Below are 26,373 nucleotides of genomic sequence, written 5' to 3'. Positions count from 1 at the left end.
TCACAGAGTTGAACACAGGTCTGTAATACCCCACAGCCATTTTTTCTCGGCACCATACAAAACTACCTCCGTTTTTGCCTGGAGCCAGATCTGCCAGGCTCCCCTTTTTCTGGTTACCTTTTAACTGCCGTATTTACAGTTACAAATCTCTTACAACTGAGATGCTTCCCCTGAGGGATTCTTTTTGGTTACCAGGCAAACTCTGGCATGACAGCCCCCCACCCACCCATGATGAAGCAAAAAAGTCCACAAAACAATAACACTCACACATCATGTAAGTACTTGCACACAACTTTCTTCACTGTAGAAAAGATCCTGGACTTCACAATTTCTTCTGAAGCTATCTGGGAAGCTACCCTTTTATACAGTTAAAAAAATGCAATAAGAAAACATTATAGAAAGTCTGGAAAAATAAGAGAAAAATATCACCTACTCTATTAACATAAAACTGCTTTCATTTGCTCATATTATATATACTTTTATGAAGTTAGATTTTATGTGCAATAAATCAAATGTTTTTTAACTGAATATTACAGCAGAAACATTTTCCATTTCTACATAATTTTTAATTCCTGCATTATATCCTAGCCCATGGATGTGCCAGAATTTTAGATATTGTATTATGTTTTTGAATTTTTCACTGTTAGCCTCTGTGTTGGGTATACTTTCCTTTTTTTTTTTTTTTTTTGAGGTATAGTCTATGTATGTTTTTTTTTTTTTTTTCTCATTTTGGAGGATTTCCTTAGGATAAGCTCCAGAACTAAGATGAACACTTTTTAATGATTATAATTTACAATGTGAAACATTTCAAAAGAGCTGTTCCAACTGGAACTCTTTCTATTTTTTTCAGGGCTGTTTACAAAGGACAGGCTGGACCCCCATGGGGCCACGTCAAACTTAGAGAACTGCTTCCTTGGGGCCTTGCAAGAGAACATGAGTACTGTACTGTAATAGCGAGGTCTTCCGGGGAAAGGTGGGGCTACTTCCATCCTCAGGAAGCTGAGTTTTGGGAGGAACTTTCATCCCTGGCAGTGAGTGTCCCTTCCTTCTCTCCCTAAACCAAAATGATCCAGAGAGCAGGTTACCTCTTGGCCATAGGCAGGTGTCCAGATACCACCAGCTGGCTCCACTAAAGATTGATGGGTAGTAAATACTTGCTCCAGAATGTCAGCAACCCTGAAATTTGAGGCTTTTATCTTTCATTTCTAGCCTATAGCACAATTAGCAAAAGCAATACATGTACAATAATAGCTAACATTAATTATCTATTATATTATCTCATCCTCAAGGAAACCCTATCTTATCATGAATCCCATTTTATAGACGAGGAAGCTGAGTCTTGGAGATGTTAAATGTCTTACCTAGGGGCACTCATAGTTAGTAGCAGCAGAGCCAGGAAAATTGGACTCCAACTGAGGCAGAGACCATAGAAGGAAAAAAATCATTTTATCATATTATCAACATTGCTATTGACATTATTTTATCTGGAACAGTAATATTTTTTATCAAACGATTCTTAAATAACATTTAACTAGAAGCCAGTTGGAAATGTGGTTCCCCCAACATAAAACTCAAGGTTGGGTTTTCACCTCCATCACTGAGTCTGAGGCAGGGCGGAAGCTGTAATGCCCATGTCAGAAATCCGTTGTTTTCTCAAGTTTAGCTTCTGAGAAATTTGCAGACCTGTAAGAGATGAAAACCAGGGACCTTTCAAAGTATGATTGCTTACTTTTCAATTTCCATCTTTCAAGTAGTCTAATACTTCCTGGGACAAATAGAGTTTACTATGGAAATGTCTTCTTTGAAGATGCAATTTAAAGACAGATTTCTTGTACTCTCACGAATGCATTGTCAACAAATTGCATGTATTTATTCAACTTGTCCAAATAAAAGCCAAATAAGGCTCAGAAATCGATTTCTTGGCAATTTGACTTTCTGAGGCAGGGAGTATAGGAAAGACTTTGTGGGTATATTCTCGTTGGTTAAAAATTGAGTCAAACAAAGGGGCATGAGGCAATCTGGGAGGGTGATAGACATGTTTATTATCTTGATTGTGGTGATGGTTTCATGGGTATATACATCAATTAAAATTTATTAAATTGCACATTTTAAATAGGTGCAGTTTATTGTATGTCAATTATACCTCAGTAAACCTGTAAAACCAATAAATAAAAATTGAAGCAAGCTATGTGTCTTTTTATCAAACTCGTTCAATATGTTGAACATTTTTCCCCCTGAATTATGCAAAGCTCATCCACGAATGGCCTAAGATGACTCAAGTTGAAAACCATATCTCACTTTAAATGAATCTAACTGTTATGTAGGGGTAAATACTATAGAGCTTGAGAATCATACAAAATTTTGTTGAAACTGAGAGAATGTAAGGGGAGCTAGATAGAGTTGTGCTTCTAGATCTGAGGCCTCATTTCTAGCAAATCCTGTTTCTGGCTGCTATTGACTCACACCTGACTGTATTAGCTGTGAAAAATCAGAATTAAGCAGAGATGCTGTAGAATCAGCAATAGACTCACTGAGTCATGGAGAAGGGAGGGATGGATATTAGAAGTTTATCTCCCTTATATCCCTGTCTTTGGGAAGGTGTATATCTTTTTTTTTAAATTTTATTTATTAAATTTTATTTATTTATTTATGGCTGTGTTGGGTCTTCGTTTCTGTGTGAGGGCTTTTTCTAGTTGCGGCAAGTGGGGGCCACTCTTCATCGCGGTACGTGGGCCTCTCACTATCGCGGCCTCTCTTGTTGCGGAGCACAGGCTCCAGACGCTCAGGCTCAGTAGTTGTGGCTCACGGGCCCAGTTGCTCCGCGGCACGTGGGATCCTCCCAGACCAGGGCTCAAACCCGTGTCCCCTGCATTGGCAGGCAGATTCTCAACCACTGCACCACCAGGGAAGCCCTGGGAAGGTATATATCTTTTGTGGCTGAACATTCTATTTATACTTCCATTCTCAAAGCTAAGTATTACACTTAGCTCTTCTTCACTGATGAAAGGTATTGGTACAAAAAATATTTGGTGAATCTGGCTTTCTACTGTGAAAAACAGGATCTGTGAAAGGACAGTGTACTGTGACCCACAGCACGCCTTTATTTGTGAGTTGCTACGCTCAGGGTAAGAGTACTGTACTTCCAGGGATTAGAAGTGCCAATAAAGATATGTCATAAATTTTCTACTACATGCACTAGGCCATTATTAATTCTTTGTCTTGACATACTATCATATTCCTTTGGGTAGAGACCTTTTGGTTCTACTCTTAAATCTCAGAAAAGGAGATCTGTCTGAATTTGGAGAAAAGGAAAAAGGAATAAGTATTTCTTGTCTGTCTTTTACAAGTGATCTGATTTTAGTACCTTTCATGTCACAAATAGACCCCATAGTAATAGTTAAAACTCAGCCCATCTGTCTACTGCTTGACCATTTTGTGACAAAATGAAATAACCCATCCTTTTCTACCCAGATTATTACAACATGAGCTCTCATTGGCCTTCTTTCCAGAAATGAAGGCCCCTCAAAGTATCTTCTCAGTTATCACTGTGAAGTGCCCAGGAATCTGGGCTCCTGATAACCAGATGGAAGTGTTCCTGAGAACAAGTCCCTCTAGTTTTTCTTTCTGTTCAGCCTTCTTGTCTTGATGCCAGAATCTGCCCATACTACTGATGATTCCCAAGAGACAGCCACTTTGATGAGCTCACCTGCCTTCTCCCAGCCCACCTCCAGCGCATGCCTATTCTAGCCTTGGGGAGGGACCATTGCCCTCCTTGCTTCTCCTCTGAGTAACTCGGTCAGGCTTGTGAACACAGAGTGGTTCACAGCATCAGCAGGGGCCACTCTTCAAGCCCACAAGCCAAAAATCTTCCTTCCTAATCCCCATAGGTATCCCAATGGTGGGGGCAGCTCAACCTCTACAATGGGAATTCCCAGGCGTTCCGACCTGGAGTCCAATCAACTCCCAGTTCCAGAGAGAACCTGTCCTGCCATCCTCCAGTGCATGCCCACTCATTTCCTGCTTCTGGGTGATTGACAGTGGGGCAGATCCCTTTCCTCCAGAAGGACTTCCCATGGCCCCAATGAGAGTTCACCATGCATTTCCCTAAGACGATGGACTCATTCAGCTGTGGGTAATACCCTGTTGGGGACACTTCCCACCCAGGCTGGGTTGGTACCAAGGCTATAACCCAGGGTCTTCACTGTGTCACCAGAGTCAGGAGAGGAGGAGATATGATCTGCAAATCCCTGAGAGTTCAGCCTCAGGTCCCAGCCTCCCACAAGAAAATGCCTGGAATCCAAAAGACACAAGATCTCCCAGGCTGTAGGTGGTCTAAGTCTGGGTATGGGCGATAGTCTGCTGAGACTCCACAGAGAACAGTACCGCTAAGAAGCCCAACTGACATTATAAGCAGGATACTCAACCTCTCATGCTGAAGCCCTGGCCTTTGGGTCCCTTCTCTACCTCAGGGTCTTCCCGGGAACACGGGGTAAGCTTTCACATTATATTTACATGACTAAAAGGGGCTCATCAGTGTGGTCACTCCCAACTAAATGGAGGGTCTTCTCTAAAAAACAAATTCCATTTTCTTCTCTTGAATGCAAAATTTGCTTGTCACCCACAAAATAGCAAAATACGACCTTAAAAGAAATTAAAGCTCCCAGCTGCACTCAGATTATGGCCACCTGATTTGTGACTGTGATCCATTCTCATGTCGTAATCAGGGCTACTTTGACTCTAATAAAAACCCAGAGGGTGCATCCTAGTTGGAAATGATTCTGCGACTGCCCTCGGAGTGAATCCGTATCACAGGATTTCTCTCTTTCTTGCAAAGTTGCTTCAACTTTTGAAACGATTTTTACTCTTTGACAGACTTAAGAAGAGGAAATACGGTACAAAAAAGAGGAAATAAAAACATTAAGAAAACACATCCCTATGGAAATAAAGCATGATATTTGAGGCAACATGTGTTAGCTATGAAAATGGGTGGGCTAGCCTGCAGTTTCAAATTGCTGTATTTGCCTGAGAGCTCAATTTTAAAGGGCAGGGAAAACGGTTGAAGGAATCTAAGAGTGCTTAGGTGGATGCAGTCTGCAGTGACAAGAAAATGTGATGGGATGGCTTGTGAGGTGGGAAAACTTGCTTGCACGGATGCATGATTGGATGCAGCAAATTTCTGTGTCTAAAACTAAGTATCAGATTTGGCAAGAGCATTATTATTATGATGATTATGATTTTCCATGCTGAGGAACAGCCTCCCAGAGACATCAAAGGAATATGCTGTCAGGGAGAACAAAGGATATTTTGGTTCTTCAAGGAAAACAACTTGGTAGAACTTCAGCATTCTGGAGAAGGGAAATGATTAGACTCAGTGATAGAGCAATGAGAACTTTTTGAAATAAAAGAGTGAGAAATCTTCGAAGAATATGAATTTGCCAAGGACATTGTGCTTACCAGTATTTACCACCATTTACCAAAGACTTTTATAATCAGTCAGGCATATAGGATAGGTTAAGAAAAAATTTCAGACAAATGACCCTAATTTAAATACAATTCCAGAATCGTCAGAGCCATCAAAGTATCCTTTAACAGCCACAAGATTTACCTGGGATGGAAGGTGTCTACTTTCCAAACTCACTGTATTGTAGAAAGTTCCCCTGGTTCAGCTCATCGGGCAAACTCTCTGAAAAGGAAGAGCTCTGATACCTCTGTATTTACATTTTAAATACATGTTTTTAAAATCATTTGTGTTGGGTAAACGTGTATTGTAAAATGCGTTTTTTGTTTCATCATCACTTGGATATTTTTATTATTCAAGATGCATTTGAGGAACACAACCCCAATTTTTAACATTCTGTGGGCAGGACATAAGGTTTTAGGTTCTAAATTAGAGCTTACACAGTATGTGGCCTCATTTAAACCTTGGCAGCCTGGAAGGAGGTATTTTCCTCACTTGAGGAAGAATCAGGTCCAGTAATTTGCCTGTGGTCAGTCACCAAGCATTATTATTTACATACGGGTCTGTACGACTCCCAAATCTCTGTTCTTTCCTATCTTAGAAGGCTGCCTTCTAGGAATTATGCAGTTAAAGAGTACTTTCTGACTTTCAGCCTAACCAGCTTTCTTAATAGCATGCACACGTGGACACACACAAACACACACACTCTCTCACGCACACATACCTATACCTCCTGCACACACACAGACTAACCCTTACATCTTGAAGATTCTCCCTGATTTAAATCTTGATGATCTAATTTAAATTACTTGGAAATCACAAAGTACTTCAAAGTTTTTCAAGTTTCAAGATTTTTTCCAAAAATCATTGCTTTCTTACACTGGAAATTTTTGGATTGAAAAAGTTCAAGATTTGGCTTAACTGAAAGGGTTCTGAGCTTTTCACAATCTAGCTGGACCCTCAGTTTTTCCAAAATAATTCAGCATTTCTTCTCCTTTCCTCTTTCCTTATTTTTGTCTTTAAAAAACTTGAGATTTGATGCTTTATAAGAGTATTTATATGTCTTACATTGAAAATTAGTAAAAATATATTGAATGAAAAGAAAGTAACCTAGACAGATTCACACTGTTATTCTCATCTTACTGGAATTATTTTTCTGGTTTTGTTAGTCTGACTTGTGTTCCGAAGTCTGATTTTGTTTGTGAAAACAAACCACGCCCCCCCCACCCCCGCAAACATAGCAAGCTATTGTACCCAAACTTAACTTATTTAATTTTCATTAGTTAAATGTAGCAAATTTTCTTTGTATAATGAGTGTGTTACAGCAGGCAGGTAGCTAAATATGAGCAGAGAAAGGGAGGTAGGGACCAGATGGCAGGAAACCACACATCTTGTAAACAGCGGGGGTCCATGGGCAGACAAAGGAAAGCAGGAACCTCCAGACTGATAGAAAACCACACATTTTGGGGTGATAAGTGTCCTGGAGGCACACAAAGAAAGGTGGGAAAAGGAGAGACTCTCCAGTATCTGAATGCAACCTTTTGCTCATTATGCTCTCATTACAATAAAATTAGCCTTGCAGATAAGAAGTACCCATCAGGCACCGATGCCATGACACTTCCGATCAAAGCTAAATAAGGACAAGAATCCTTCTCCCCTCGGGAAAGCGGTGCTGGGATGAAAATCAGGGGATACAACCCTCAAACCCCTCCCTCCACAATGAATATTCCTCCCCTTCACTTGTACTCCCCACATAACCGGTTTGCCAAAGAAACTCAGGGCAGCTACTCACCTGAGACTGCCCACTCTCATCTCGGGAGTGTACTATTGCTTAAAATATCCTCACTTTACGTACTTTCCTGACCTCCCTGTCTCGCTTCTGAATTCTTTCTGTGATGAGTCAAGAACCTTTCACTGGGAACATCTTGGAGACTCAGCCAGGAGAGTTCGGTAGGTCTCAGCGTCTCGCCTCCCTTGCACTTTTACTTCCGAGAGGCACTGCTTTACTTCCCGCCATTACTCTCTCTCTCACACTCTCTCCCTTACTCTTTCTCTCTTTTGCTTTCTTATTGTCTGTCGCCTTTTTGGACTTAGCCTCTCACTTCCTTTGGGCTTGAGACGCCCTGCCTTACTTCCCACCATCTCTCTCTCACTCTCTCCCTTTCTCTTTCTTATTGTCTGTCCCATTTTCAGACCTATTGCTGCAGAAATGTGGGCCTGGGTTGAGCAGTTAAAAGCCATTAGGGCGCCAACTGGATGGAGCACGTGTGGGAAGGGGTGGCGGGGAGAGTGGCACCACCCACAAAAGGGAAGGGAAAAGAGAGGCTTTTCCACAAACCATCTCCTTCAATGGCCAGTGCCTGTTTTCAGAAACTTACCACCATTTTAGAGAAAAGAAGGCTGGGACTTAAATAGGTCCTAGAAGTATGAGGATGTCCATTCCAGGGGAACATACCCTGGAACACAGGGATTAATCTATAGAGTCTATAGAGAAGCCTTCAGGAAGGTCACTCATCCTGGGTACCGTGGACGCCATGATTGGACACAGGCCCAAGAACACTGGGGCCAGCAGGACCGCCCTATGGGGGAGTAGCTAGCCTCCCTTTTGGCTGGGGTTGACAGGGCTAGGTGGGCGGGGATGCCTGGAACCAGTCCCGTCTTAGGGAGCCCCCACGGGACCTCCTAATGCTGATGGTCCTCTCTGTTACAGGAGCATCTTCTCCCTGAAGGGATGATGGGAAACACCTCCTCCATCCCCAAGGACTCAGCCATTGGGTGCGTTCTGAGTCACTGGGACAGGTTTTCTCTAGATTCTTTAAAATGAAAAAAGCTCATTTTCTTTTGTAACACAGCCTGGCCCCAATGTAAACTTGAGGACGATGAGGCCTGGCCAGAAAATTGGAGCCTCAACTATAATACTATCCTACGGTTAGACATCTTTTTCAAAAGGCAGGGAAAATGGACAGGAGTTCCTTATGTTCAGGCTTTTATGGCCCTAAGAGAGAACCCGGAGCTATGCAAGTCCTATGTTAGGGAACCTTGCCAACTGGGACCCATTCACGCTACACAAAGCCCTCTCTAGTGGCATCTCTGGAGGAACATGAGCCCCAGACAGCAGATCGTGTCCCAACACTCCGTCACCATCTTCAGCCTCTCCCCTACCCTATAAGCCTCTTTACCCTTCCGTACCAGAAGTGCAGCCAGAGCTTCTTTGCCCCCTTCAGGAAGTAGTAGGCGGGCCTCAGGGAATTACCCGAGTCCACACCCCTTTTTCTTTGTCCAGCCTCAACCAGTGCTGCACTTGCTTAGGCTGATTCTCGGAGGACCCTAGCCAGTTCACCAAAGAATTCCAGGGACTAACTCTCTCCTTTGACCTTACTTGGAAGGACGTAAATATTGTCCTTTCCCACTGCTGCGCCACTGAGGAAAAGACCTCAGTGTATTTGGGCACAGGCTCAAACATATGCTAATGGATTACACCGTTGCCCAACAATATCAATACCCTGTGGGCATGACAGCAGTGCCTCTAATGGATCCTAATTGGGACTATCAGCCAGGCCAACCTGGTATCCTTTGCCTCATTGAAGGGATGAAACAATGCATAATTAAACCTGTTGACTATAATAAGGTTAAAGTGATCACCCAAGGCCAAGATGAAAATCCAGCCCCATTTCAGACCCGATTGGTAGAGGCCCTCAGAAAGTATAGGAATGTAGACCCAAAAACTTTCGAGGGACACACCGTATTTGCAACCCATTTCATTAGCCAATCAGCCCCTGACATCCGTCGAAAGCTTCTAAAGCTTGCCATGGGGCCCCAAACTCCTCTCAACCTTCTTATTGACACAGCCTTCAGTGTCTTTAACCATAGAGACCAGGCTGAGGAGGAAAGGAAGGAACAGCGTGACTTTAGGAAGGAACGACAACAAGTCAGGCTTTTGGCAGCCATCATGACAAGACCTAACCCACCTCCTGGTTATCCCAAAAGTACTCCCAGAAGACCTCTGCCAGGAAGGGGAGCCTGTTTTAGCTGTGGGAGCCCTGAACACCGGAGCAAGGAATGCCCAGGAAACAGGTCCCAGCCTACACCCAAACGCCATGCCTGCTCTGCAAGAAGACGGGCTACTGGAGGAGGGAAGGCCCCCAGCTCCAAAGGGAGCGAGGAAGTTCCCCCACGCCAGTCATGGCAGTGGTTGACTGATGGGACCCAAGACCACCCAAGGCTCCCAAAAAGACAGTCATCATCACACAGGAGGAACTGTTGGGTGACTATTGACGTGGCAGGTAAGCTTGTCCAGTTTCTAGTGGACACGGGAGCCACTTACTCTGTCCTGACTTCTCACGCTGGGCCCATTGCCCCTTAAACCTGCTCTATTGTTGTGGTAGAAGGAGGGCTAAAACTAAAACATTTCACCACCCCACTAACTCACACCTGGGGAAAGACCCTTATAACTCACAAGTTTCTTGTCATGCCTGAATGCCCCGGCCCGTTATTTGGAAGGGATTTTCTCTCAGCCTTGGGGGCGACTCTTACTCTCCCTGAAAACCAAAGCCAAGGAGTGTTTTTGGCTAGACTATGTATTATACAAGGCATGGACAGTCCAGCCCAAAATATACCACTGGAAATTGAAAAATTTATAGATCCACAGGTCTGGGATCAGGGAATCCCAGGGAAGGCAAAATTTGTCACTCCTATAAAATTACCTTAAAGGAAACTAATAATATCCCTTCCACGCGCCAATACCCCATAAAACCAGTGACTCGACAAGGCCTCCAATCCCTAATCACAAAATGTATCTCACATGGACTTTTGGTGCCATGCCAATCTGCCTGTGATACTCCAATTCTACCTGTCCTCAAACCAAATGGGGATTATAGAACGGCTCAAGATCTCCGAATCATAAATGAAGCTGTAATTCCCCTTCACCCAATCGTTCCCAACTCATACATAATCCTTACTCAGATCCCAGAGGACACAGCCTGGTTTACGGTCCTTGATCTTAAAGATGCCTTCTTCTGTATACCTGTTTACCCTGATTCTCAATACCGTTTTGCTTTCCAATGGACTGACCCAGACACAAATGAAACCCAATAATATACCTGGACTGTCCTTCCTCAGGGATTCTAGGACAGCCCACACCTGTTTGACAATGCCCTAGCTAAGGAACTAAGGGAACAAAAATTAGAGACGGGGCCATTATTACAATATGTAGGCGACCTCCTTATCTGCAGCCCCTCAAAGGAAGCTTCAGACCAAAACACCGTACAGGTCCTCAATTTCCTGGGCTCCAAGGGATAGAAAGTATCCTCATGGAAAGCCCAAATTTCCTCCCAGAGGGTCACTTACCTGGGACACGTTCCAAGCCCAGGGAAACGTGCCCTTGCGACCCAGCATAAGGAGGCAATCCTCTACTTAAAACAACCACAAACAAAGAAACAGCTCAGAGCCTTCTAAGGAATGGTTGGATTTTGTAGGATTTGGATCCCCAGGTTTGGTCTCATGGCAAAACCATTGTATGAGGCCTCGAAGGGATTGGCCATGGAACCTCTAGATTGGACAGGGAATTTACAAACAGCATTTCATCAGATTAAGACTGCCCTAATTAGCGCCCCAGCCCTAGGGATCCCAGATCTTAACAAGACCTTTACTCTACCTCAGAAAAACAGGGAATTGCCCTGGGAGTTCTCACCCAAAAAGTAGGGCCAATTCCACGACCAGTGGCATATCTCTCCAAGCAACTGGACTCAGTGGCCTCAGGATGGCCAGGCTGTCTGAGAGCCTGGTATAATCAGGTATAATCAAGGGAAGCAAGAATGGGCTGAGATCGTTAAGGGGGGGTTCCCAGTATATACTTGGCTTCTTCCATTTCTAGGTCCCATAGGCACTATATTTCTCATCCTTCTCTTTGGTCCTTGTATTTTTAACTACCTAGTTGAATTTCTATCTGCTAGAACACAACAATTCCTACTTCAAATGATGCTATGCCAGGGATTTCAACCCATCCCACCTGAAGAAGGGGACCATCAACACCTGCTGGACAAGGTTGCTGCCTCTTTCTACTCCCCACTCTCCACCTCCGCCAGTGTAAACAACCCCGAGACCCCTATCTCTGACAGACAGCAAGGAGATCTGGACCTGCATGCTCAGCTTGAAGCAGTTACAGAAGGCAGACCATCCGCCCTTTGTCTCTTCAAAGATTTTAAGGGTCCAGGCTCCTTGAGGGGTGAATGTTGCAGTAGGCAGGTAGCTAAATATGAGCAAAAAAAAGGGGGGCAGGGGCTAGGTGGCAGGAAACCACACATCTTGTAAACAGTGGGGGTCCATGGGCAGACAAAAAAAAGCAGGAACCTCTGCACTGATAGGAAACCACACATTTTGGGGTGATAAGTGTCCTGGAGACAAAGAAAGGTGGGAAAAGGCGGGAATCTCCAGTGTCCAAATGTAAACTTTTGCTCGGTATTCTCTCGTTAAGATAAAATTAGCCTTGCAGATAAGAAGTACCCATCATGCACCGATGCCATGACACTTCCATCAAAGCTAAATAAGGACAAGAATCCTTCTCCCCTGGGGAAGGCGGTGCTGGGATGAAAATCAGGGGATACGAACCCCAAACCCCTCCCTCCCCAGTGAATATTCCACCCCTTCATTTGTACGCCCCACATAACCGGTTTGCCAAAGAAACTCAGGGCAGCTACTCACCTGAGACTGCCTGCTCTCACCTTGGGAGGGTACTATCACTTACATAAAACCTCCCTTTACTTACTTTCCTGACCTCCCTGACTCCTTTCAGAAGTCCTTCTGCGAGGAGACACTGGGAAGAAGTGCAGCTCCGTTACTAATGAGAATGGTGGAAGGACTCTGGCAAAGCCAAGATCGTGCGTGAGTGTACAGACTCTTGCACGTGCATGCACACACACACACGTGCCACGCACACGCACGTGCACGTGCATGTGCGTGGCCATGCGGGCATGAGTGAGGGTGTGTATCCTGTGGGATGTTTAATGAAAGATGGAGGCAGGCTTGGCAGGGAGCCCTGTTGGTAAACAATGCCTTTTTGTAGCCTCCTCAGGAATTACCTAGGAAGTGGAAGGACCTGAAAAGATTGTGCGTGAAGTACCCCCTTGGCCGTCCAATGAAGTGTCTGTTATCAGAAGGAAATGTGTACTTTTTGAGGTGAGATCAGTTGTGTGCCCTGAACCGAATGATTTTTCGTTTTTTTTTCTGATAACAAGCTGGTGGTAAGCTTCACTGAACTGAGAAATTGTAAACTCTTAGAAAAGGCTGTCTAAAGATAACAATTCAATGTTTCTCGGTAATGTATTCTGGATGAATCTGATCATTTAAAGCCCACTTCACCAAAATGGGAGTGGTGCTTGCATCCTCTTTATCTTCAATTATGTCTAATCTGTTTCTAATTCAAACACTGTGCTGCTGTTGTCAGATCAAATATAGATTTTAAATGTTTTACGCTTCTCCGCTGGGAAGCTTTAAAATAAATGCGGGCTGTCTGTCAGGACGGTGCCAGTTGAATCTAATAAAGTTTTAGATAAATTTAAAGGAAATAAAAGAGTACTTAAAAATGAAATGATTCGTGGTTCCGTGGTAGAGGCTCCGTGGATCCCCTGCTTCACCTCTACGGAACTCTCCTTGAATAAATGCATCGTGTCTTTCAGCTCACAAGGCAGGTTAAAAATCAAGTCATCTTTAGGTGTGATGCAAACAGGACCTCATAAGCCTATGGGCACCAGGACTGTAATCCACGGGTTTTCATTCCACATCACGACACGCTGTCATTGCAAGCAGATTGGAAAACACAGTTGCAGTTTTCAATCACCGAATAGGGTGCAGTTCTTACTGTTATTAGAATTCTTTTTTTCTCCGCTGATTTACGTAGATGCACTCCAGGTAGCTGAGTGCTGTGGAATATCAAAGCAGAAAAGTGTTCGAGGATAATATTGGGCATTGACCTGGGACCCCAGGGGCTGTTGCCAGGGTTATATCTGTAGAAATGCTACCCTGATAAAACTTTTGAGGCCTCTTCTTAGATTTATTAATTTAGAGAAAGCAGGGAAGAAATATTTTATTAGAGCTCAGAAAATGTTTCTGTCTTACAAAATTGCCATTTCATAGTCAGGAGTGTTTAACTGGGGCTTAAAGGTGAAGACACTGGAGCAATTTGTCATCATGTAGATTTTTCTTGGGTTTGCTTCTAATATTTTTTGGACTGCCAACGGGGATGTCTTTTGCTGCCTTGGATATCTCTCCTGATTTGGTTTTGGAAGAGTTTTTCCAGAGTATCCTTTAAATGATAATTAGAATTTGTGCTTAATAGCAAAAGGCTTTAAAGTTTTAACACCATAATCCTTCTAGGTCCCCATCCTCCCTCTCCCCCAAGTTTATCTTAAGAGCAACTATATTTTTATCTAGGGTAAGACCTTGGCATGATAAAGAATAGTAGGACTAAGCTGATTCTTAGGAGGAAAAAAAAAGTCATTTTACTGATCTCTTAGCTCACTTTGACTTGGCCCATTTACAAAACTGACATTAAAAAATCTAAGAAAAAGGCATTTCTTTCAAATTGCATCTTTCTTTGCTTTGAGGTCAAATTTCTATAAACAAGCAATTTTTTTTTTTCTCACACAAACTCTGTAGGGATGCAAGAAAAATCTCCCCATTTATTTGTAGTGGCATTTCCCTTTGGTTTCTTTCGGACTGGTTTGTGTTTTCCATCCATCTCAAGATGTGCAGGGCTGCGCAGTGAGGAGACAATTCTGTGTTCTAAAAGTGTGTGTTAGATTTTCCCACTGGGCATCAGTTATGCTTCTGTGACTGAAGTTACCACTGACATTCCAACTAGGAAGAACAAGAGAGGATGCAGGCATGAGGGCAGAGTACTCGAGTACCCGCACACAGGGGGCTCTCTCTAAGGGTTTTCCAGAATGCCAGCGGCCGGTAGGGCCTTTAGAACAAGAAATGCTGCCTGTGGTCCCCTGTGAACCCAGATTATACGATTTCCCTATAACTCATCTCTGAACTCCTCTCTCTGTTTCCACTCCGGCACAATTTCTGTCTATGCGTACAGGAAAGTGAATCAGGCTTATTTTCCTAGGGGTCAACCCTACCCTGTCTAACTGACTCAGGGTGGGTCTGCTTAGTCTCGGTTTCTGTTCTTGGAGAGTATTCCATGTATATCCTTTGAAAGTGGAAGTCCTTTTTGTTACATATAGTCTATTTTTTTAAAAAAACTAAGAAAATCTTGGCCTCTTATTCTGAACTTGTCATTTTTGGAAGCTTAGCGGGTGAAGACTTTCTTTAAAAACCTAACCACTGAATAACTAGGAGAATGTAGGAGAAAGGATTGAAATAGTACTGTTTTACTATTTTTCAAGTTTGAGTAAGTTTCTTATGGAAAAGGAGAGAGAGAGAGAGAGAAAGAAAGAAAGAAAAAGAGAAAGAAATACCATGGGGTTTATAGTCTGTGGAGAACCCACTTCTGTTACACTCTTTGTCCCCAGAAGGAGAAGGGAATAGGAAACAAGTACAAGAGTGTCGTGGAAATCAAGGGCAAGAGGAGTGAGCCACGTGTAGAAAACATTGCCCACATGTCAGGAAATGTCACACCAGTATCAGTAGTCAAAGGGATGTGTTCAGGGGATTGTCAGGCTTTTGACATTAATTGGTGCCCCGAAGCACAGCAAGGAGGAAATATACATTACAGTGAGGATTTTTTTTTTTTTTTTGGCGAAGTGCATTATGTGTTCATAAGCCATTTATACTTCCCGCCAGACAAGAGTTAATTTGGGGATGCAGGATTGTTGCTTTAGAAATGTAATGAAATGACACTCAAAAGTGGAAACACTGCCGTTTCACTGTGAAATGGCAAAACAGGAGGGAAAGGCTAAATTGGCCAGAAGATTGAGAGCAAGAGAGAGAAAGAGAAGTAGAAGCCTGGGTAGAGCAATTAATTGTTTCAATGTTTTCCCATGAAAGCCAGTGAAAGAAATACACACAGATACACACACACACACACACACACACACACACACAGAAACATACACTCGTCGCAAAAAGATGATATGTTATTAGGACATAGATACAGAAAACGATTTTTCAGAGTATTAAAAAGATTCTAGGCTACAAGATAACATCCATATTCTTTGGCATTGCTGAAAGGATATTTCAGAATGTTAGTGTAGAAGCATATGGATGGAACAGCAGGAGTCCTAGTTGTCATACAAGAGGCTGTTTGATGATTGCACACCAGACCAGAAGGTTCCCGCAAAGGGGAAATTTAATGATTCAACATCAGCTTCTTGTGTGGTGTTTCCACAAATGTCACCCCCCCTAAGCCAGCATTTCTCTGACTCTGCTTCCAGGGAAAGAATTCAGCCAGTCCCTGGGTCTGCAGTTACCCACTGGGCATCAGGTATGAATCTAGCATGGTGCTGGGGTCTGTGACCGCCACAGAAAACGTTTGTGATGTAATCCTTCTCTTTAAAGAATTCCCGATCAAGGGTGAGTACCAAATGGATACACATGAAACAGGTAGAGATCTGTGAGGTGAGTTACTGTTCTACCCTTAGGCAGGGACAAATGGCCCTCTGCCCCGTACCCCACACTTAGGGGACCTTGGGTTTTAGGTGCCTTCCTCAAAAATTTCTCAGTCCCCCTGTGGTGTCTGAGGCCAGTGGGCTGGCAGTGCTGCCGTGAGCCAGGACCAGGACTCTGGGGGGCTTCTGTTTCTCTGTGACCCTCTACCCTTGCTGTTGCCTCGAGGAGCTCTGGGCCTCGTGTCTGTGGGTCCTGTGGCTCAGCTCTGGCTCCACGAGGGTGTCCTGGCAGCAGTTTTCTCCTGCTGGAGTGCAGCATTTCTTTCATTGGATCCTGTGAGATTGGCTGCCAGAATGGTGCTGAATTGGGGCTTGTTTGGGTCACTGAAGGAGGATGAGTTCTGGGTGCTGGATTACTGGTGGTCCACTGCTGACCCTCTGGACTTGAGCTGTGTGACTTGGCTCCAGCCATGGTACTACCTCTGGCCCATGCACCTGAAGGCGGCAGGGGTGGTGGCAGGCATCCTTTAGTCCATGTGACCCCACTGCTGGACCTCAGGGGGGGCACCCCGTATCTTCCACGGGCTCTGTGCCATGTGTCAGGCAGTCCTCAAGGAGACTCACTTTTTCTCCAAGGGTTTTTGAGCCTATTGTTCCCTATACCAGGGGCCCTTCCAACCTATGTCTCTTGCCTTGGATGGGTGTGGCAATGCCATGCTTTCCCTGATCCATCTTGAGCCATGCTGGACAGGGAATAGACATTCCTTGAACTAATGGGTTCCTGAGTGATGCTGTAACCAGAATTAAATAAATGGCATTAGGGAACTGCAAACCACAAGCAGGTTCTGAAGAGCCATGCACTGTAATAACATCATTGCTACCTTTCTTCATGCATGGGAGACACAAAATTATCTAGATCCAGTGCAATTAACAATAAAGAACACAGAGAGATGGTGCCTGGATCTGATAGGAATAGATGGTGCCTGACACTACGATGAATCAAATCTTCCCATGCCCTGATGGACAATAGCAAATACAAAAATAGCTCCTCTCTACCTATTATTCTAAATTGTCATTGATAAATCACTTTGCTTCACATGGGCCCGTGAATTTTTTTTTTTTAACATCTTTATTGGAGTGTAATTGCTTTACATCATTGTGTTAGTTGCTGCTGTATAACAAAGTGAATCAGCTATACGTATACATATATCCCCATATCCCCTCCCTCTTGCATCTCCCTCCCACCCTCCCTTTCCCGCCCCTCTAGGTGGACACAAAGCACCGAGCTGATCTCCCTGTGCTATGCAGCTGCTTCCCACTAGCTCTCTGTTTTACATTTGGTAGTGTATATATGTCCATGCCACTCTCTCACTTCATCCCGGCCTACACTTCCCTCTCCCCTCATCCTCAAGTCCATTCTCTATGTCTGCGTCTTTATTCCTGTCCTGCCCCTAGGTTCTTCAGAATCATTTTTTTTTTTTAGATTCCATATATATGTGTTAGCATACGGTATTTGTTTTTCTCTTTCTGACTTACTTCACTCTGTATGACAGACTCTAGGTCCATCCACCTCACTACAAATAACTCAGTTTTGTTTCTTTTTATGGCTGAGTAATATTCCATTGTATATATGTGCTACATCTTCTTTATCCATTCATCTGTCGATGGACACTTAGGTTGCTTCCCTGTCCTGGCTATTGTAAATAGTGCTGCAATGAACATTGTGGTACATGTCTCTTTTTTTTTTTTTTTAAATAAATTTATTTATTTATTTATTTATTTTTGGCTGCATTGGGTCTTCGTTGCTGCGCACGGGCTTTCTCTAGTTGTGGTGAGCAGGGGCTACTCTTCGTTGCAGTACGTGGGCTTCTCATTGCAGTGGCTTCTCTTGTTGCAGAGCACGGGCTGTAGGCAAGCGGGCTTCAGTAATTGTGGCACGCAGCTCAGTAGTTGTGGCTTGCAGGCTCTAGAGCGCAGGCTCAGTAGTTGTGGCGCATGGGCTTAGTTGCTCCGTGGCATGTGGGATCTTCCTGGACCAGGGCTCGAACCTGGGTCCCCTGCATTGGCAGGCATATTCTTAACCACTGCACCACCAGGGAAGCCCATGTCTCTTTTTGAATGATGGTTTTTTCAGGGTATATGCCCAGGAGTGGGATTGCTGTGTCATATGGTAGTTTTATTTTTAGTTTTTTAAGGAACCTCCATACTGTTCTCCATAGTGGCTGTATTAATTTACATTGTCACCAAGAGTGCAAGAGGGTTCCCTTTTCTCCACACCCTCTCCAGCATTTATTGTTTGTAGATTTTTGATGATGGCCATTCTGACCGGTGTGAGGTGATACCTCATTGTAGTTTTGATTTGCATTTCTCTAATGATTAGTGATGTTGAGCATACATTCATGTGTTGGTTGGCAATCTGTATATCTTCTTTGGAGAAATGTCTATTTAGGTCTTCTGCCCATTTTTGGATTGGGTTGTTTGTTTTTTTGATATTGAGCTGCATGAGCTGCTTGTATATTTTGGAAGGCCCATGAATTTTATATACATTTTTAAATCAAAATGAAAAATAGTTGCCTGAGACCTGAAACACCTTAGAGATGGCCCTGGCAGGGTCTAAGTAAATACAGAACTAGTGTTCTAACTGCTTATCACAGATTTAGTAAGCATTTACTTTATTATAATTTTTTAATTCTTAAATATGAAACATTTTAAAACCCAGAAAATATATAAAATAAAATAAGACTTATGAATCCACTACCCTACCATTTTGCTAATATTTGCTTCAGGTTTTTAAAGTAAGTAAATCGTGATGAATACAATGAAAATGTACCCCCAATCTCTTCCCCTTCTTCCTTTTGCAGAGGTAGCCCGTCTCCTGATGGTGGTAAGCATCTTAGTAAGAGATCCTCTAGAAGCAGATCCAGAGGCAAGGATTTGAGTGCAAGTAGTTTATTTGAGAATTGTGGCGTGGGGAAGTGATCCTGGGGAGGAAAAGGAGTTAATGCAGTGTGCTGATGAGCAGGTATCCTTGTGGGCAACTGGGGCTCAATCCCATAAGGGTCTTTGGGGGCCTGTGTAGACAAGCCTCAGAGTTCTTCCATCTGAGGGCTAAGGAAGCTGGGGTGTTTACCCATCAACTCCCTTTGTCGTTGGTTGTAGACTCCTTGACATTCAGGCCTGCCCCGTGAGGGGTGAGCCTTCTCCTGCAGCCTTCAGGTAGAGTGGAAGGTGTTAGCACTTAGAAGTTGGAGGGTTCAGGAATAATGAGCTTGGAGGGAATATGGGTGGGGCCTGCCAGCACCCGCTGTAGCCAGTATTATTCCCCGACGTGATGTACTTTCTACATCTGTATATATCAAAAAGACAACATAAGTATTGTCCTATGGGTTTTTGAAGTTTTAAATAAATGGCTTCATATTGAACACATTTTCTACAACTTGCTTTTTTTTAAACTCAAAATTATATACTTGAGATTTATCCATGTTGAAATATGTAGATATAAATCATTTATTTTAGCAGCTCTTTGTGTTCAAGTGTTTGAATAAACTACTTTCCATTTACCCAATTGATAGCTTGTTTCTATTCGTTCTTATATAATAGACATCTTCACATCCACGTGAGCTTGTGTTTTCTCTATGAGATTCCTGAAAAGCAGATTGCTGCTCACAGGGTAGTCACAGCTTCATGTTTACTGGGTATTGCCAAATTGTTCTACAAGATATTTATGCCAATTTATACTGCAGGAAGCAGCATGAAGAATTTCTTTGTCCGCACATCTATGCCAACATACCTGGTATGATAAGATTTGTTAATTTTTGGCGAGTCTCGGGCTGGCCGTGGGCGCAGCCATGGATGCGGCTGAGGTGGAGTTTCTGGCCGAATAGGATCTGGTCACCGTAATCCTGAACTTCAGTCTGGACAAGATCCACCTCATCGAGGGTGGCCTGGGGCCTTTCAACCCCGGCTTACCAGTGCAGGTGCTTCTGTGGCTAGTGATCAACCTGAAACAGAGACAGAAGTGTCGGCTGCTCACCGCCCGCCCCACCAGCCCCAGTGGATGGACGTGAAAAAGTTGGAGAAGATTAGGGATCATGAATGAAATGAAGAGAACTTTTACCCCTATGCCCAGCCCTTACTACATGGAGCTCATCAAACTCCTGTTAAATCACGCTTCGGACTACATCCTGAAAGCAGATGAGCTCTGGACCCTGATCAAGGACGTGCGGGACACTCATATAGCCAAGCTCCGGGTGTCTGCCAACAGCTTCGTGAGACAGCAGGAGGCGCATGCCAAGCTGGATAACCTGACCTTGACGGAGATCAACACCAGCGGGGCTTTCCGCACACAAGCGCTCAATCACATGTACAAACTCCGCATGAACCTGCAACCTTCTGGCAGTGCCCAGTCTCAGGACTTCTAGGGAGGGACTGGTTTGTCAAGGCCTGTGTCTGCCGGCAGGAAGCTCACTGGGTGGTGTTTGAGTGCTCAGGATGTGACAACGGTACTCACGTTTCTGGAGTCTTAGAACAACTTTTGAATGTAAGAAAAAAAGTGCACTGAAGCAAGGAATGGGTTTATAACCTTGTTGGAAAGCAACAGGCTTGTGCTTAGTCCTCGAGACATTCTGTAATTTCACATCTGTATCAGGGAGCCAGGTGTCCTTTTATGGGGGAAAAAGAAATTCATTAGCAGAACAAGTGATTTCCCTAGCAGAGCCTCATGTCTCCTGCATGGGACTGTCACGTGCAAGTGAGTGTTCGGTGACGTCAGGTGTTGCTTTTAAGACAGAGATATAGCAGGATGGTGACGTGGCTTCGGCCTTTTTTTTTTTCCTTCCCTTCTTGATCCTGATCTCTTGGGCTAAATTTAGAATTTCCTACAGAGCTTGTTCACCCAGAGAAGGACAGCAGATGAGTGGCTAGTGAGGGTGACCTATGTTTATCATGTACGCCCTGATGCACAATAAAGATGGAATAAATCCCCCCCCAAAAAAGAAAGAAAAGATTTATTAATTTTTGCCAATCTGATAGACTGAAATGGTATTTTATTATTATGATGTTTTAAATTGTCATGTCCCTTAGTTCAGGTGAGGTTGAGCATATTTTCTTACGTGTATTGGATATTTGAATATTCTCTTTTGTGCATTTCCTGTTCACCTCCTGTGTCTTTTTTTTTTATTGGACTGTTCATATTTTTCTTAGCAATTTGTAGACATTCTGTACATATCCAGGACATTAATATTTTGGGAAACAAACATCTCTTTCTGTTCTGTGGCTTATCTTTTCACATTGTTTATGGCATTTTTCAGTCATAAAAATTTTTAATTTTAATGCAGTCAGATCTAACAGTGTCTCCCTTTATACATTGTTTGGCTTTTCATTTAAGAAATTTTTCCTTTTTCTGATGCCATAAATATCCTGTGTTTGCATCTGAAAGTTCTAGTCTCATTTTTTTATCTATGGGCCTTTAGCCCATCTACGGGGTGAGGTAGGAATCTAATTTTATAGCCTGTGGTCTTAGACCCATTTATTGAGTAATCCATCCTGTTCCCACTGACTTGTAGTCACTTTGGATTTTCTTTTTTATGTGGGTCTGTTTCTAGGCCTTCTTCTTTTCTTCTTCTAGGCCTTCTTTCTTTTCATTTGTCTTTACTTGCACTGATTTAAATATTATAGTTTTATAATAATCTTTCCTATAGGGTGACTCTACCTTTATTGTTTAAATTTTCTTGGCTATTCTTTGTTCTTCACTCTTCTACCTGAATTTCAAGATCACCAAATTATGTGAAATACTCTTTTAGCTTTTGATTAGAAGTACGTTGAATTTCTAGAATAAACTGGGGAGAACCATCATCTTACCTATGGAGTCTTCTTTTTTTTTTTTGTGAACACGGTATATGTTGTATAGTTTTTCTTTATATCATTTATTAGAGTTTTATAACTCTCCCTTGTATATCTTTTATTAGATTTATTCCTAGATATCTTAAATGCTTTGTTGCTTTTGCAATATGTATTTTAAAAAATTACTTTGTCTAATTGACTGTTGGTGATATATAGGAATGATATTTGTGTATGTGTCTATGTGTATGCTTAAACTAGTCAAATTATGTAATTGTTCTAGGTCTACAGATTTTTTTTTCTTTTTTTAGTCCATTTCATAAAGTTTTTTTGGGGGGAAATTATCTATTTTGTTTAATTTTCAATGTTATTTGTATGAAATTCTTATTTGCAAATCACTGTATAGAGGTGTTCTTTTTGGACATTCCTGGTATTTGTCCATTCCTAATACCTTATTTGTGCCAGGATTCTTTTCTTATCCATCATACAAGAAATTTGTTTATTTTATTAGTCTTTTTAATAATCTGGCTTTTTATTTCTTTGATTGTTTTTGTTATTTCTTTGTTTTGTTATTTATTTCATTAATTTTGCTCTTACATTTATTTTCTTCTATTTTCCCTGAGTTAAAGCTTTTGTTTTATCTTGTTTTTGTTTTTGTCTCCTAATTTATTGATTTGGATTCTTAGCTCAGTAACTTTAAATCTTTCTTCTTGTCTAATATATTCATTTAATACTGTAAAATTTCTCTCCAAATATTACTTTAGCATTATTTTTGATACATAATTGTATTTTGATATATAATTTTTGATACATAGTGTTTTCATTATCTTTCAGTTATAATTTCTGCTATGTTATCCATCTTTGACCCATGAATTATTTTGAAATATTTGAAAAAAAATTTAAATGTCTAAATATATGGAAATTATTCTTTGTTATTTATTTCTAACTTTATAGCATTTTAGTCAGAATATTCTGTCAGTAGGCTAGAATCCTCACCCAGTCACCCAGCTACACAAAAATTCTAGAATCACTTTTTCCAGCCCAGACCTCTCTTAAGCTTCAGTTCCACATATCCAATTCCTCTCTTGTCACTTCCACCTGTATGTCTCACAGGCCCTTTACACTCAGAAATACACAAATTAATTTCTTATATCCTTCCCCTCCCTCCTGCCCCTGTAACACTGGCTGTTGCTCCTGGGTTCCTTAACTTGGTGAGAGATGCCACCATCTTCCCAGTCAGCGAAGCTGGAAACCTCAGACCTCCCTCCACATGCATATCAAAACAGAGAGCACATTCCATCTGTTTTACCTCCTTGATATTTCTTGTATCCATCCCCTCTCCAGCCCCACTGCCGCCTCCATGATTCATGCCCTTGCCATCCCTCTCCTGGATCCTCATGCCCTCCCTTTGCTCTCCCTCCCTCTACAGTGTGGTGCCCGCAAATCTGTTTTCCACATAGTACTACATGAATTGTACTGCATGGAAAACTTATTTTGTCTCCCCTGCTTTACACTCTTGGATGACCCCCTGTAGTTTATAGGATAAAGTTGAATCCCTGCATCATGTGACCCCATCTGCCTCTCTCACCAGCTCTGCCTTGCTCTATGCCCCAGTCCTGGGAACAAGTTGCTGTTCCCAAATAGTGTCAGGATGTTACAGTTTCTGTGAGATTTCTCAGGCTGTGCCCTCTCTTGTGAATGCATTTGCTTTACTTGGTCTACTAAGCAAACACTGAGAGATTCAGCCCAAGTTTCACCACCCTCAAGAAGCCCACTTGGTAACCCCCTTTTATGTACCCTCTAACCTCAAGTTGGGCTTGTCTGGTTAGACTCTAAGCCCCTTGAGGGCAGAGACCATTTCCAAATTGTCTCTTTGTCTTGTTTGTTGGATAAAAGGAAAAAATGAGTACTAATCGTGAAGAAAAATATGGTTTCAGAGCCAGTTGGATGTTGGGAATCTTAAGAACTATCCTCTCTTTCCAAAGTAAGTTAAGTTGCCTCTGGAATTTCAGAAGAGGTGTGGGGTGAGAATTGCAGAGTGTTAACTCTTTCTTGTCTGGAGGAGGGCATGTGGAAATGCTGAAAGAAGAAGTACGTGAAAGTAAAGCTTAAGTAAATTACATCCTGTAAAAACTTACAGGAGAAATTTCTCCAAAGAAGATATACAGATTGCCAACAAACACATGAAAGGATGTTCAACATCACTAATCATTAGAGAAATGCAAATCAAAACCATAATGAGGTATCACCTCACACCGGTCAGAATGGCCAACATCAAAAAATCTACAAACAATAAATGCTGGAGAGGGTGTGGAGAAAAGGGAACCCTCTTGCACTGTTGGTGGGAATGTGGATTGATACAGCCACTCTGGAGAACAGTATGGAGGTTCCTTAGAAAATTAAAAATAGAACTACCATATGACCCAGCAATACCACTCCTGGGCATATACCCTGAGAAAACCATAATTCAAAAAGAGACATGTACCACAATGTTCATGGCAGCACTATTTACAATAGCCAGGACATGGAAGCAACCTAAGTGTCCATCGACAGATGAATGGATAAAGAAGACGTGGCACATATATACAATGGAATATTACTCAGCCATAAAAAGAAACGAAATTGAGTTATCTGTATTGAGGTGGATGGACCTAGAGTCTGTCATACAGAGTGAAGTAAGTCAGAAAGAGAAAAACAAATACTGTATGCTAACACATATATATGGAATCTTAAAAAAAAAAAAACAGTCATGAAGAACCTAGGGAGGATGGGAGTAAAGACGCAGACCTACTAGAGAATGGACTTGAGGACATGGGGAGGGGGAATGGTAAGCTGGGACAAAGTGAGAGAGTGGCATGGACATATATACACTACCAAATGTAAAATAGATAGCTAGTGGGAAGCAGTCACATAGCACAGGGAGATCAGCTCTGTGCTTTGTGACCATCTAGAGGGGTGGGATAGGGAGGGTGGGAGGAAGGGAGACACAAGAAGTAAGAGATATGGGGATATATGTATATGTATAGCTGATTCACTTTGTTATAAAGCAGAAACTAACACATCATTGTAAAGCAATTATACTCCAATAAAGATGTTTAAAAAAAAAAGGAGAAAACCAAATACCATACGTTAACACATATATATGGAATCTAAAAAAAAAAAAAAGATTCTGATGAACCTAGGGGCAGGACAGGAATAAAGACGCAGACATAGAGAATGGACTTGAGGACACGGGGAGGGGGAAGGGTAAACTGGGACGAAGTGAGAGAGTAACATTGACATATAAACACTACCAAATGTAAAATAGATAGCTAGTGGGAAGCAGCCGCATAGCACAGGGAGATCAGCTCAGTGCTTTTTGACCACCTAGAGGGGTGGGATAGGGAGGGTGGGAGGGAGACGCAAGAGGGAGAAGATATGGGGACATATGTATACATATAGCTGATTCACTTTGTTATAAAGCAGAAACTAACACACCATTGTAAAGCAATTATACTCCAATAAAGATGTTAAAAAAAAGTAAAGTACATAATTCAGAAAAAAAAACTTAGAGGACATCCAGCTTTTTTTGTTTAAAGAATGTTCATGAATTGTTCACAATCAACATAGTAATCTTTAGAATAGTTGTATTATCATTTTCACTAATAAGGTACGCTCTAAGAGGGGGAAAAAGGCTCATAAATGCTTCCTTAAATACAAAGTATTTGCTTACGATACTAGCCTAGTTTTCAACATCACTTTTCACATCAAAGGAACGCAGTGGAAGCATTGTCTCATATTTACTTCCTTCTTCTTCCCCCCCCCCCCCAACCATCTCTATCTCTGGTCATAGATTTAGTTCCAACAGATTAAATAAAAGAGCAGCACTTGGAAGAAGCATCCAGAGACATGGTCAGGATGAGCCTCCTTCCACTCCAGATCAGGCAAAGAGAAAAAATCTCAAAAGCTATCCTTTTTCTCCTTTATTAGTTTAAATACATTTCTAGATTAGAACACAAAGTATGTCTCAAGTAACGATAGGGCAGCTTTTCCCAACCTGTATTTCACTGAATAGTACTTCACGAGATTTTAAACAGTGTTTGGGTGAAAAAAGGTTTGGAAAGGGGTTCCTTTCAAAGTTCATAAAAGGTTCTGCGATGTCCTGCAGTTGAAAACCTATTTAACTGTATTTAACCCAGCCTTTCCCAACATTTATTTGATTATAAAATCCTTTTGTATGGAGCACCTATTAACGTGCTGCAGAAACACATCATTTGGATAAAAATAGTCTGATTTGAGGGAAGATGTTTCACTTAGTAAAGCTTATTCTGAAGTAGTAAAGAGTTAATGAACATCTTAAACCATCTGTAAAGCAGTGTCAGAAGATTTTAAAAATGCTGTCAAGAACTCCTAAAATATACATTATATTGTATAGCAATATTGTAAAATGCTGTATGATACATTAAAATCATCAGATTATACCCCATTACCCTACAATCTTCTAATCACATATTTATACATTTTACATTGTATCTGCAAAATGACTCC

At 42.2% G+C, this 26,373-nt stretch overlaps 1 pseudogene across 1 annotated transcript; it reads left to right on the top strand.

The window, feature by feature from the left end:
- The first annotated feature begins 17,963 nt into the window (after positions 1-17,963).
- Positions 17,964-24,581, top strand: LOC309662581 (DNA replication complex GINS protein PSF2 pseudogene; annotated as a pseudogene). Its single transcript has one exon. The product of its transcript is annotated as a DNA replication complex GINS protein PSF2 pseudogene (transcript).
- Positions 24,582-26,373: the final 1,792 nt, after the last annotated feature.

This window comes from Balaenoptera physalus, assembly GCF_965194825.1.
Source record: "Balaenoptera physalus genome assembly, chromosome: 6".
Taxonomy (NCBI): domain Eukaryota; kingdom Metazoa; phylum Chordata; class Mammalia; order Artiodactyla; family Balaenopteridae; genus Balaenoptera; species Balaenoptera physalus.
The sequence above is the reverse complement of the archived record's forward strand: the minus strand, read 5'-3'. Positions and strand labels throughout refer to the sequence as shown.